Source organism: Lepidochelys kempii, chromosome 4, assembly GCF_965140265.1.
Source record: "Lepidochelys kempii isolate rLepKem1 chromosome 4, rLepKem1.hap2, whole genome shotgun sequence".
NCBI lineage: Eukaryota > Metazoa > Chordata > Testudines > Cheloniidae > Lepidochelys > Lepidochelys kempii.
The window spans coordinates 68,548,088-68,563,413 of NC_133259.1; the positions used below are offsets into that span (position 1 = coordinate 68,548,088).

The window sequence follows — 15,326 nt, forward strand, 5'->3', positions numbered from 1 at the left end:
CAGATTGAAAAGGAATGTATATGGTCATGTGAGAACTTTTACAGCTATCGGTGAGGATTGGATGCTTTTACACTGATAACAGACCATAAACCACTTGTAACCCTCATCAATGGAAGAGACCTGGATCAAGCCTATTGAAAAGGTTATTGTGATTTTAACCCAATTACTAATTATGTTCCTGGAAAAAATCTGGTAGTAGCAGACACACTGTCATAGAGCACAGCATTGCACTCAACTTGAGCTTGAAGATGTAAATAGATGCTCTGGACACATACAGACCAGTGTCAGAAAGAAGGCTACATCAAGCAACCTTAACTGACACACAACTTCAAGAAGTTCTAAGTTCTATTAGGGCCAAAAAAACACTAAGGAGGTGACAAGATGCTGCTTTACAGTATGTGGAAAATTAAGTGAGTCAAATGGACTCATGATTAAAGGTGATTGCATCATAATTCCAAACAAAACGAGGAGAGAAATTTTACCTTCATCCATGAAGGTCATCAAGGTCTAACTAAATGCTGTGAATGGGCCAACCAGTCGGTGTGGTGGCTGGGCATCAGCAAGGATATAAATAATAATAAAGAATCTGCATGTGAACTTTGCAGAATAACAGTCCAACAGGACACAAAGAACTTTTAATAACACCCCCTCTACCAGACAGAATTTGGAATAGACTAGCTGCAGATTTTTGTTAATTCAGGGGATATTATTACCTTGTTGTAGTGGACTGTTTTCCAGGTATATATAAATAATGTCCTTGAAAGACATGTCACAGTGTTATCAAGAAACCGAAGTGCACTTTTGCTCATTTTGGTATTCCAGAACAACTAGTGATAGACAACAGACCACACTTCACTACAGCAAAATGTAAGTAATTCCAAATAAAATATGATTTTGATCATATTTCTAGCAGCCAACATTGCCCACAAGCGAATGGAGATGTTGAGAGAGCTGTACAGACAGCCAAGAAAATCCTGCACCAGAAAGATCCATCCTTGCTCTTCTGAACTACAGATCAACACTGATAGCAGCTCCTGGATATAGTCTAGCACAGCTCCTGTTCGGAAGACAACTCAGATTCTTTTCCAAAGACGGAAAGCTCACGAGAGCTTATGCTCAAATAAATTGGTTAGTCTCTAAGGTGCCACAAGTACTCCTTTTCTTTTTGCGAACACAGACTAACACGGCTGCTACTCTGAAACCATTTAAATACAGCTGTTCTATCTTCAAAGTGGCCAGATACGAAGAGTCTGAATAAAATGGCAAAAAGAGCTTACAGACAGTTTTACAACAGTCCTCACTCAGAACAGCCAGATCTAGAACCTGGCGACTGTGTATTGTGTCAAACTGAAAGGAGAAAAAGGATGGAAAATTCCAGTTCTCATAATTATTAATTAACAATACTAAAAAAATACATTGCCCAGATCATGTGTGATTTGAGACCAACAGTGGAGAGTTCAACAGAAATCTCTGACATTTAAAATTCTTTCCTCTGAAAGATCAATGAATAGAGCAAACTCTACAGCTGATGGATGCTGAATAAGAAGATTATTTCCAAACTAACTGTAGTCAGCCATTGGACTCATAGACAACCTGATGACCAAGTTGTTATGTGTTCAGGCTGTGTAACTAGAAAACCAGTACAACTTAGAGACACTTAATAGACTGTTAGACACTGAACTTTTAAAGATAGCAGGATAGTGTATGTTTTATAAATGATAGGAATGTAAAATATAAAGGATACATGTAATGTAATGCTAAACTGTATTATATTATACAGTCATAAGTGACACCTTATTTTGAGACTAGTAGTGCAATTAAAGCTTCTAACTGAAGACACATCTCTAGTGTCTCTCTCTCTCTATAAAAGAAGTTATTTAGCCTGTCCATATCTGGTACAAGAGTCAGACCTGCTTGTAGCAGCCCTGCAACCTACATGTACAAGAAGTACATAAGTCTGTGATACCTATGATATTGGTTTGTGATAATTACCCCTTCTTCCCCCCTCCCCTAAGTTTCAGTATAAGACAGTGGTCCCCAAAGTGTGGGTTGCGCCCCCTGGGGGGCATAGATGAATGTGGGGGGAGGGGCTGCAGCAGAGCCCAGGCCAGCCCCCCTGGGGGGAAAGCAGGAGGGAGTGTTCCCCAGCCCTGCTCCGCCCATAGCCACAGCGGAACTCCACCTCTAGCCCAGCTCCTCCCTCATCCCTAGCTCTGCTTTCAGATCAAGTGCTTCTGCTAAGCCAACTCTGCAGTAATGGAGGAGGGGTGGGGACAGATTCTATTACTGGTGGTGGGAGGCTGCAACTGGAAAAGTTTGGGCACCACTGGTATGAGACCTTGACTCATAATAAGGGTTGTAAAGAAATGCTAACAGCAGTGAGTGTAAGAGCTGTGACTAGAATTCATGGTTTTAGGGTTCATAGTTCAATGTACCTTCCCCTAGACTCCGGGGCAGGGTATAGTAGGTCTAGGTCATATTATACTTCCTCAAATTGCTTGAATGCTGTGAAGTTCCACATCATCATGAAGCTGCCTGAAGTAGGGGCCAAAACTGTATTACTTGTGATAAATTCATGATGGTTGGTGGCACTGAGTTTCTGCATTAATAGAGGGAGACGTAAGCCTGAAGTGGGAAGTCTAGTGGTTTTGTGTTTACAAATAATTAAATCAGGAATACATCCAAATTATGTTAGTTGTGTAGATCTATGAACAACTATTGTGCAGGAAACCGTAACTTACCTCTTATGAAACCAACTACAGTGCTGTCAGTTGCAAGAATGTTTCATTTTAGGGTATGCTAGCTATAATTATGTCACTAGACTCAAGAGTGTTGGATAGACTCTTGTTATTTGAAACGTCATATGCAGTAAATACAAGTGAGAAATCTCTCAGTTCTTTTCCAAAAGACAGGGCTGACTGCATTTGAATGCTGTTCTTTAAAATGTATGGAAACTTTATCTTGCCTCCAATTATAGGAAGGCTTTTAAGGAAGACCCCTGGGCAGTGAAGTGAGCTATACTGCATTGTCTTTATCGTCCAGGAAAATAAAAAGCATGATGTGCTGATCGTGTTTCTTGTAGTTGTACAAGTAATGTTGTGGCTAACAAACTGAGAGACTGTGTAGCCAGTTCCATATAGTGTGAATAAGATAGAGTGAATAAAGAATTGAGAAGTATCTCTAACTTAGAAATCTAATAATCCAACCTTTTAAAAGAGAGATGTTAATCCTTTTACGTGGCAAAACAGCAAATAAATCATATGCTGCTGGCAGAACAACACAGACCGACAGAAGGGGGCTGCTTGACATACTGACAAATGAATTAGTGAAACAATTTCAGATGTAGATAATGTCTACCACACTTTGACTTCAGGCTAAGATGTTCCAGCCCCCAGGAGGAAGTTGTACAAAAACATTCAATTTAATTACCTGTCAAAAGGAAAAAAAAATACTGCTCAGTTTCTGGGAGTTCACATACTTAAAACTACAGGGGGTTCCACATGCAATAACTTTTTAGTTATCTGAAAATGCTGTATGTGGCAGCTGCCCCTGTTTTCCCTATGCTAGAAGTTGCTACTATAGCTACTGTTTCACACTTCTGTGGTAATCGTTACATAGAAACATAAAAACTCAGTGTGGAAGAATGAAGGAATTGTTCAATAAAGTACACCATATTCATTCTTGTATGTAATTCAGGTTTAAACAATAAGTAATTTAACTACCTACAATAACTTTTTAGCTTGAAATTAGCTGAGTGTGCACCTCTACCTCATACATTTATGACTACAATTTCTCATTCTCAACATTTATAATCCCTTCTGTATTTTATACTTTGATAACATGGAAGTGGCCAGCACAACTATTGACAGTAGTAGGGGCAACTATGAAACCAGTGTTTATTGGTATTGCAGTCATGGCCAAAATGTGCAAGGAGCTTTCTAAACAGAAGAAGAGAATCCTGCCCCAAAGATCATGAAGTCTAAAAAGACAAAGATTGCTGTAAGGTGGTGAAAGGGACAGAGCAGACTGGACAAGTAAAGTGATCAGGGTAATGATAGATAGTCATCTTATTAGCTATACTTCTTGCTTTTTTAAAAGTTAAACACTATATTTTCCTCCATTCAACCCCTTATCTTCTGCCCATAGCAGTTAGATTACAACATAAAATATTCTGCAGTCTGCTAAATGTTGTACCCAGAAATATTTGTGTGTAACTATTTAGTTTTTTTCCCTTATATATTCCCAGCTTATTTTTTACTAGCCGGTCATCATGAACCATGTCTGTAGAAGGTTCAAAACTGCATGAGGTCCAAAAAATGTCTGCAACTTTTTCCTGTGACTGTGAATGATACTTAAGAATATGTCCAGTTTCCAATAATTGTTTCCTTGAGACCAAAATGGGAGAAACAATATTGCTTTCTGCGTATTAGGGCTGTCAATTAATCACAGTTAACTCATGCAATTAATTAAAAAAATTAATTGTGATTAATCACACTGTTAAATGATAGAATACCAAATGAAATGTATTAAATATTTTTGGATGTTTTTCTACATTTTCAAAAAAGGTTTTATAGCTATGAGGTAGTTGCATGCCATTACAGTTAAGGTTTCTTATTTGTTTCCATCCTAATCCCCTTTCCTCAGTCATTTGCAACTTTCTAAAACTTTCAGCTTTTTGGCTGTGGTAATTGGTTTTGGTAATTTGTTTTTTAAAATTATTTTTAAGTTTGAAAAAAATAAGTTCACCTGTTTTTGTAGAGGAGGAAAGATATAATATAGTTCCAGAAAATCTTGACTTTTTAAACAGCTTTGCAGCTTGAAGTTCTGAAAGTTTTAAATCCTCACTGTGGGCCTGTGATAGGGTGTACCTGGCCTTTGCAGTTCTCTACAGGAGGCCCCATGCTCCTACTATAGCCCATACCAGGAAGCAGCAATGTGGGAGGAACGGAGTAATGAAGGTGGGTCCTCCACGTCTGCCTAGAGAGGCCTCTCTGGAGCAGCCATTTTGGAAAGCACAGTCTCCCAAGGGCTAGAGGGGATAGCATTGGCCAATAAGGGCCCTGCTGGCCCCGATAAAAGGATCTAGAGGGGATTAACAGTGCAGTTCCTGGCTGGGACCAGAGGAGTGGACGAGGTGCTCTTCTCTGGCCAAAGGAGCCCAGCAATCAGACAAATTCTATGGCTGACTGAATTTACATAACTGGGAATGCAGAGATAGAAGGACCTGAGGATGTTAGCCCTGAGGCAGGTCTAGAGATAAAAGGGCCTGGTAGGGAAAGGCCCAGGGAAACAGCAGCAGAAGAATGAAGTTGAGCAGTATGTTGCTGCTGTTTATAGAGTCTCTGAGTTGGAACCAGGAGTAGTGGGCAGGCCCAGGGTCCCTCACCAGCTACCAGTAACGTTGTGTGGACATCAAAAGGGGACAGACCTTAATTGGGAGCCTGAAAAAAGGACTCAGTTTAAAAAAGGGCTCAGAGCCAGGGCTGAAGACCCGAGTGAGGATAGTGACTTTATTTCCTGGACTCTAATACTCAAAAAGGGCTTTGTGACTTGGCTGGAGGGCCAAGCCACTGAAGATGCATCAAAATCAGCTGGCAGCCTGCAGGAGGCAACAGAGGAGAGAAATTGACTCTGTTATCACACCCAGACACTCAGAGGTGCTCAACAGTTGAGTGCCCTTTACAGGATAACTAAGGGTCTGTCTACACTGCAGCTTCAAGTGAGTCTCTGAGCATGGGTAGACAGACTCGTGCTAGCAGGACTAAAGATAGCATGCTAGAAATAGCTGTGTGGATGCTGTGGTTCAGTCAGCAGCTTGGGCTTTCAGGCCCACTCAGACCCTGGGTCTGAGCTCAGGTGGCTAGCCCAAGTCTCTGTGGACTGCAACGTCCGTCCTAGCATGATAGTTCAAGCTCTCCTAGTGCAAGTTTCACTCCCAGCTGCTGTGTAGACATACCTACAGCATCTGGTAGTGTTTCTGTTCCCTGCTCTGATCATTGCCCAAACCCACAAAGAGCTCTGAATATACCCACACAAACACTTCTCTTGTAAATACATATTAATGTATGAATACATATTTGCATAAGAATTTGACACTTTCTCTTTCCAAGTACATTCTTGTGAACAAAACTTCACACACAGTTGTTTTATGTAAATAAGAGGTCACAAATGCAGACAACACAAGTTCTGTTTTTAATTTGAATTAATATTTTCAAATATTACTTATTTAAAATATTTACTCAGCCCTACTTGTGAATTACGTTACTGCTTATAAAAGTGAAGGATTTAGAGTACTGACTTGAGCCAAATATAGAGCAGAAAACACTGCACAAGGTTTCACATGCAGCTCTTCCAAATGTATGTTTAGTTTTATCCACACCTATAACTTTTCAGTAGACCATGCCAATTGGGGTCATTTTTAGTAAACTGTGTAGTGATTTTGTGATGTCGATACATAAGGGCAAGAACAGACAGTTATCTTGTGACCTAAGATAGGATTTAAACTTCAGTCTCGAGAAGTGAAAGGCTTGTTATCCACTGTGCCATCCAGCACTCCCTTCTCCCTTGCTTGAAAGGGGTTTATGCTGTAAGTGATCTGATCTGAGATAAAGCTGCTGCATAGTCCACTCTTAGGCCAATCTTTCGTCTTTCAAAATAGAATAGTCTTCTCAGCAGAGGACTGGATTGAAGGAGAGACTCTCCCACTCTTATTTTTTCTCAACGTAAGGAGACCAGGCTCTTTTCTCTGCCAGTAAGAAAAGGATGATCTGCCTCCTATTCTTACTGAATGAATAACAGCTGTACAGTTGCCTCCTGTTCTGCAGGATGACTGTTAAAACTGGATTACTTAAAGTATGATACCTATAACATTTGCCACTGTGCTGTGGAAAAATCAGCTTTCACAATGAGTGCTTTCTTTGTTATCTCTAATCTTCTCATGTTATAAATGCACCCATGAGATCTGGAACCAGATCACCAAAGAGAAAATTGGCAGATTTTCACTTTTAAAGCATAATTGTCCTCCTGTTAAACTCTTAAAATAAATAATACATATTTTAATAATTATAAAGGTCTAGAAAAACACACATACAGTCAAGGTCACCTGAAAATATTCATATCCTCCAAGGGGGACTGATCAGCAGGGAACATTACCTTGAACCCTTGCAATGAAGACATCAGTACCTGCATGACAGTAGTATTTGTAGATAACCTTAACTATGCATCCCAATAATTCTGTATTTACTAAGGGCCATTTTTCCATATGGAAAATAATCTCTGTGATCTAGTGTTAATTGCATTCCCATATGCTAATACTGAAAATAAATTAACTTGTTACAGTTTGAAAAGCAAAAGCTATTTTCTCATTCTGCCTTCAATTAATTTGAGCCATGGTGAAAACTGAATTTACAGATACTCCATCAGTCAGTGAGATCACACATTTCTCCTAGATTTTTATTTTATAAGCATGTGGACAAATACAGAAACCATCTGGAATATGATTCATTGTGTCTTGGAATGCCTGTTTACACATGAAATTTTGCTAAAATAGAATGGTCTCATTTTAACAGACTCTTTTATTATTGGCTCTTATCTATATGGTAGGTTTCCATACATATACAAAGTCAGACTTTGCTCTGTTATAAAACCAGTGCAAAAAGATACTAGTTAGTTCCATTTTTGTTTTTAGTCAAATTTACCCACCTCACAGTTCTCAGCCACCACCACAAAGATGCAAGGTTCTCTCACATGGAGAAACACTTAAATCCAAACAAAAGTTTATCCATTGCATTATTTTTAAAGTTTCATTAATTTTTTTTAAGAATGATGATGTTCTGGGTCAAATCTGTTGCTGTGTCTCTAACTTTAACTTAATGGAGTAAATTTCAGAGTGTAAGCTATAGTTCCAAATGTTTTTGCTGAAAGGGTTTGGATTAGTCATATGTTTAAGTGCTTTGATTCAGGCCCAGGTCTCTCAGAATAATATGTTGTAATTATAATTAAAAGTTGAAACCGTTTAGAAGATCTTCATGTAAGATGGGCATATGAATGAGTTTGGAGGGCAGTAGTGAATTTGAAATTCAGGGCTACCATTTTGTGATGTGCATTCTGAATCATTACAGAGGTATAAATAATTGATAACTCAGTTGAAGCCAGCAGAATTTCATGATTCAAGATGAGCAAAGTGCAAAGAGTAAACAAAGATCAGTAAATAAGGTTAAAAAGCTCTCCTAATCTAAGATATAAATAAAACAGCTTTTAGAAAACATTTTTTGTTGCCAATTTTAACCTGATGATACAATGTGTCTAATACTAGGTTTGAATACAAACTGACAAAAACTAGTAAGCTGAAGGTGAAATTTTGACAGTCTATGATTTTATCACAGCCCTTGTCATATTTTGATGTTTTTCTACTAGTCCCAATGTTATGTTATGCAGTCATGTTATGATAATCTCTGTTGTTTCTTTTTTTTAAAAGGAAGCTTGTATGTGTCAAGGTAACAGAGAAAAGTCTAGAAATACGAATCCTGAAAGACTCAAACTAGAGGCAAATAAAGTCCCCAGTTTTAATATCTTAATTCTTGGGTGCTTTAAGTCAATCCCATGAACTTTTAGGGTGGACTCATGATTTTTGAATGTTCAGAGTTGGTAAAACCGATCTTCTGTGGTATCTAGCTATTATAGTGCATTTAGCATATAGTACTATACAAGGCTGTGAAACCTCTGCAATACCGAGACGCAATGAAATGAGCTAAGGACAGTGTCTGCTACAGCTTCAAATGCCTTGTCTGGATTTGTCAATGCCTAAAACTAACTTAGCAGTTCTTTTCCTTGGGTTATAACATCTCTTCAGTGTGTGTATCAACTTCAATGGAATAGTTAGTCTATAGTGCAAATTCCTAATAGTTACTTACAGCCAAATCCTTGATCATGAACACAGCTCTCACAAAAAGATTGTGAGGAACTATGTGACAGTTGGAGGGAACAAAATTTCCCCTCTAAACCGGAGTAGACAAGTGAAGACAGTCTGTGGAGTTCCTGCAGCCTACTCTCAGCAGTAAAGGCCATGCACTGCATCCCTTCTAAATCAACTGGCCCCATCTCTACCTTTCCTTCCCCTCTCTGCTTCTATGTTGCTTTCAGGGAGCAGAATTCTCTCGAACAAATTTTATACCTCTCTCCTTCCACAACACAGTGAAAATGCAGCAAATCCAGAGCCGTTTTTTGGTCTTCACATGTTGCATGAGGAAACACTGTTGCCTCCTTAGGGTATGTCTATACTGCAATTAAACACCCATGCTGGCTCATGTCTGCTGACTTCAGCTCACAGGGCTCAGGCTGCAGGGTGGTTTAATCACAGTATAGACATTTGGGGTCAGGCTGGAACCTGGGCTCTGGAACCCTCCCCGCTGCAAGGTCCAACCCAACCCTGAACATCTACACTGCAATTAAACAGCCCCATAGCCCAAGCCCGAGTCAGCTGATGCGGGCCAGCTGTAGGTGTTTAACTGCAGTATAGACATACCCTTAGAGACTAATCCTGCAATTGCTCCACTGAATATGGCACTCCCATTGAGGTGAGTGAGAGTTTTAAGATGACAATTACATTGCTAAAGAGATCAGTCCGGAATAAATGAGAGAGATCATCCAATGTTATGTACTTTTTTACTAGCTTGACCACACTAGCCCTGTAAATTCATTTTTGGACCCACTAAGCTATGCATTCAGAAAGAAGATACACATTTTTCTATTGTTTTCAGAGGTTAAAATCTTGATGGATTTTTAAAAGATATCAAAATACAGGTAGCAAGAGTCTGTCGTTATTTGTAGTCATTTTATAATATATAAAGCTAAGAATATGGACTATATATGAAAACATGTCCTAATTGCTTCACAAATTACTTTTTGTGTAAAACTGAGTTATGCATACACTAGAAGCATAAATTAATTTAATTTTGATGTGGTGAAATGGATTTCTTTTTAAAATTGTAAACTGAAAAATTTGCAAATGGAAATGTTTGCAGTCTGGAAGGGTGAGACAGTGGTTAATTTTTGTAGGGAAATTACAAAATAGGAGTTTATACAGTATAATGGAATCACTGACTATACCACTAAAGCAATACTACATTGTTTTCTTTTAGCGTTTCTTGCTGGCCATAGTTAACACCACTAAGGATAAAATTACATTTTTAATTTACAACTTATCTCTCTCCACATTTTGTAGGGGTCAGAGTGCCCTATTATAATTTTTCCCTCAGGCTGTCTTTAAATTTCACTTCAGCTGCCATTTTAAATTAACTTTTAAGAGTGTGTGGAAAGGAAACCCTCCTTATTCCTCAGTTACTTTTACTAAACATAGGTTACAGCAGGATTATGCATTAGAGGAAAGATTGAACTGTTTTTCTTAAGGCCCTGGTATATGGTCAGTCAGTGTGCTGCTCAACTGTTAATATTTTGTTCAGAGTCATTAAAATCCCAGACACACATGCATTTCCATATACAGAGGATTGTCAGGACAGGAGGGAAAGAGGAGTGAAGGAGATAGACAAATGGTATGAATGACTAACTCATGTCATGATATGCATAATATACAGACTGTTTCACAGCTGGTATCTCTCATTCTTTTCTTTTACGTAAGCATATCACAGTAAAAATTAGGATGCTAAGTATAGCCAGTAAAAAAGCTTTGCTGGGGGAGGGGGAAGAACAGGAATAGAACTACTTATACGAGAGCATAGAAGAGTGCGCAGCAGTCAAAATTCACTTCTCTGTCACTTGAAATATGTTAAAACCCTTTAATGCTAGTCTTTCTCGCCCTTTTTTTAAAGTTATCTGAGCTGTTATGTCCCCTGACTAGGATATAATGTCTTGCATTAATACAGTACCATTCATTGCAAAGGATCCCGAAGTGATTTATTAAGGTTAACAAACTGAAATAGAATCTATATGCAGGGATCAATTACAGGGACTACTGAAATGTGGCACCATTGGGATAACCTACAGAAATGGTTCACTAACCCACAACAATTGTACACAGCAGTTTCGGAGAAGTGAGGACTATTGGCCAAGATCCTTAAACTAGTGACTGAAGTTAGCCTCCTAAGGGTGGAACTTTCAACGGTGCCCAAGTGATTTAGGGGCAAAAGTGCCATTGAAATTCAGTGGGTGCAATGACTGAAGTAATGATACTATGGCACAGGGGTGTCAAAATCAGACTCCTGAAAGGGATACGGTAGTCTGGAATGGTTGAGAACCACTACTTTAGACCATACCAATTCTCTACAAAGATGTGTGGTCTAAAGCATGGTCTCAACCTTTCCAGATTACCATATCCCTTCCAGGAGTCTGATTTTTGTCTTGCGTATCCCCAAGTTTCACCTCACTTAAAAATTACTTGCTTACAAAATCAGACAAAAATACAAAAGTGTCACAGCACACTATTACTGAAAAATTGCTTACTCTCTCATTTTACCATAAAATGATAAAATAAATTGACTGGAATATAAATATTGTACTTACATTTCAGTGTATACATTTCAGTACATTTCAGTGTACTTACATTTCAGTGTATATAGAGCAGTATAAACAAGTCGTTGTCTTTATGAAATTTTAGTTTGTACTGACTTCACTAGTGCTTTTTCTGTAGTCTGTTGTAAAACTAGGCAAATATCTAGATGAGTTGATGTACCCCCTGGAAGACCTCTCTACGTGTACCCCTGGTTGAGAACCACTGACCTAAAGAAAAGAGCATAAGGTGGGAGTTAGAACATCTGTGTTTTGATCCCAGAACTGCCACAGACTCACTGTGTTATCTTAGGCAAGTCATTTCACCCCTCTGCCTGTATACTTCCCCTCTTCCCCCACCCCCACCCAATGTATACACATGACATAATATATATATATCTATAATAGAGGGGTGGGGTGAGAACTAACTAATGTTTGCACACAGTGCTTTGAACATATGAAGTAAAAAAATTTTGTTTCACCCTGAGAGCCACAGAGAAATCCTTCTTCTCTCAGAACATCTGGACTGTGGGCCCATTCTTCCATGCTACTCTTTAGGACATAATTTTCTGGTAGAATGCCTCCCTCAGGAGCAAAATTGCCATTGCCTTCCACATCCACACCAGGGTCATAATCCTCCTCCCCCTAAGGGAGTAAATAGACTATGGACTATAGATGACACATGTGGGGGGCACGTGGGGTCACATGCCATCCCCCCGCCCTCCGATTTCTGCCAGGGTGGGCTGAGCACAGCTGAAGGGTCATGCTTACTAAAGACACCAGCAGTGAGTGCCCCTGCTGAGCCCCACTAGCTGGCGCCTAGAGCAGGGAATTGAGACCACTTTCTGCCAGAGGGGTGTAGGGAGGCTTGCTGAGTCGCATCCCTTCCTCACCGGCTGGCAGCTATTTACCTGCTTGAGTATGTGTCTGGACTAGCCTGCCTGGAGCTCAGGGAGTCAGTTGGGGCATTGCGGGGGGGAGATAGTGAAGTAGTGGGGCCTGCAGAAGCTAGGGTGGGGTAGTGAGCCTAGGGAGGCAGCAGGGGCCAGAGGCGATAGGTGGGAGCTGGAAGAGGCAGCAGGGGCCAGGAGCAATGGGGGAAGGAGGGGAGCCCAGGGAGGCAATGGGGGCCAGGGATGATTGGGGTTGGGGAATCTGGGAAGGCAGTGGGGCAGGGTCCTAGGGTGCCATTTTCCCAAAGGCCAGTCATGGCAGGATGAGCTTTAAGGATAGGTGATGTGGGCGACCAACCAGTGTGCCATGGTTAGAGGGGTGCATGGTCAAGAGGGTGTTGCTGGAGGGTGCCTTGGCAGTCACCAGGAAGTTGACCATGTCTGTGGTGGTTGGTGGGGGCTACCATTGTGCCCTCCCCAATCAGCAGTTACCAGTTGCCTATGAAATGGACTGTAGAGGAGGAAATGCTGACCTAGCTAGTGCAAACTCGCAGAGAAATTTTCACATAAGCTTCATGTGACTGTTCTTCTCTGACCAGACATGATTCCAAAATTCCTGTAGCACCTGAAAGAGAAAATGGTACTAGAAGGCCTTCTTTGCCTTTCCTCTTTTAATCTCTAGGGCCATTTGAATGTGAATTCCTCCCCTCTGAACCTTTCCACACTAAACAGCAATAGGGATAACAAAGCCCAAAGTGTAAAGATGTAATCTATTGATGGTCAGTCTGCTCCATGGAATATCCTATGCTGTATAAAAGCTAGTTTGCTTTAAACTTGCTTTATTCCATCTTTAAGTGCATGCAAGTCTTAAAATTTCATCCAGCTTTATAAGCTGAAAAACACCTTTCTCATACTTCTGGGTGGCTAATGGATCCATTACACTAGTGCTACTTCGAGTGAGCTGAACTGGCACTTACCAAATTCATTGCAGGAAAAATAAAAACTTCAGTGAGGCATTCATTCAGTAGACTTAATTTTCACCTCTCCGCTGAGGAATTTACAATAAATACCCTGAATTTCCTGTAAGCAAACTGAGAGTTGAAAATGTTATCAAATAAACATACGTAGCTAATGTAACCAAAATCTCCAACGTTGTCTCTGCATTTCATGAAACAGCACTTACTAGGTTGCAACTACAGTCAGAAATGGGGGAATGAATTGTTCTTGATAACAGTGATGAGTGCAGTCAAAAATCAGGCCTGTTTCCTGTTCATCAAGCATCACATTAAAGATGGTTGAGGTAATTTTGTATTGAATTGCTTACTACTGCATTTTGATCTTCAGCTACTGAAATGAAGCAGTGTCTGATGTGGAAGGTTGGGATTCATGTTCTTTTTTCTAATGATAGGTCATTGATGGTGACTCCCAACCTTAACTAGAAGTCAAAGAATACGTAAAGATTTACTTGCAATAACTCCCATTGAGATCGCTAGTTGCTAGCCACATAAATCTCTCACGCATCAGGGGAAGAAAATAAAACTGACCCTCCTAAGAAAATAACTTTGTCTAAACCTCACCAGATAAATCTCCCTGGTACAAACTATATTAGCAGACATTTTATGACCATATAAATCATAGTACCATAAATATTTGGGGTAAAAGGAATTTCGGTGACAATAGAGACTTATTAGAAGTCTAAACCTGCACAAGACTAAAACTGGACCCTATCTGAGAAAGTAATTAGGCTATGAATGGCGTCTTTGCCTTGAAAGGTGTTTCCAGAAAGAAGAAAAGGAAATAGAAAGAGGAATAGGATTGCTAGATAGGTTTCCGAGTCCCCATTTTATAGGGTCTTGGCTATAGTTATCAGTCCAGAAATTCTGGGTCAGCCTTTCCTTCCTCTATATTACCAAACTCTTAGCCTATAGAAAAGGTGACCAAAGTCTAGGATTCTGGCAGATGCAGTAGTTGAAGTTCCTCATGCAGAATAGGGAGGGGGTTGGATGGCATGGGGGAGGAGGAGAACAGAAGTGTTAATACTGGCAGGTGAACTGACTGGATAAATTTGTCCCCAAACCAGATAATTGTAAAACTAGGCCAAATGGGGCTATTGAGTAAACAAAAGGAACTTTATTTGTTTCTTGCCTAAGTGGTTCAGTGTGTGTGGGGGGCGCTCTGGGCACAATAGGACACACAAAAGGAGCTTGTTAGTCTTCAGTTACAAAACAGAATGGTATAGGATTTTAGTTCCATTATCAACATTTCCTAGCCTTGAGGAATATTGTGTCTATTCTTCATCTGCACAGGGGACTTGTGTGCACAGTTCTCATTAGTGTTAATGGGAGTTACCTCATGTGTAAATCCATTAGATATTGAGTGGAGAAGGCACCATTTTTCCTCTAGAATATAAAAATAAGAATAAACATAGTCATTCAGATTTAATATTTTTAGAGGCAAATTGTCCAAGTATCTTCCTGTTTTGCTAATCATAAATGAAAAGGAAACCAAACTAATTTTATTCTATCCATTTGGCTAGAATGAAATAGGAACAGGTTCAGTCCATTTGTAAAGGCTCCTAATTGACCTTTATTTGACATCTCTAGCACTGCATGTAGCATTACAAACTGTTCTTAAATAGGAATGGAAGATACCCTAACACTGGATCACTTTTTTTTAAAAAAGTTTAGGAAAAGCAACAGATATGGCTTCTATTGTTTTTATTTTCAGGACAAGATGCCAACAAAGCAAAAAGTTTCAGATGGAAGCAATTCATGGAAGATTAGAATTGCAGACATGCACTAAGAAGTAGTTAAGAACTAAGGGAACAATCTTGTCAAAGGGATTTTGAATATTTTGTTGATCTGAAGTAGAAAATTCCCTGCATTTTTCTCTTTTTATCTGAAGTAAATCAGTCTTTCAATGCATTTGCAT

General features: G+C 39.7%; 1 protein-coding gene across 1 annotated transcript in view; it reads left to right on the forward strand.

Moving 5' to 3' along the window:
• The window catches only part of PALLD (palladin, cytoskeletal associated protein), a 347,129-nt gene that overhangs the window by 104,500 nt on the left and 227,303 nt on the right, over positions 1–15,326 (forward strand). The window lies entirely within an intron of this gene.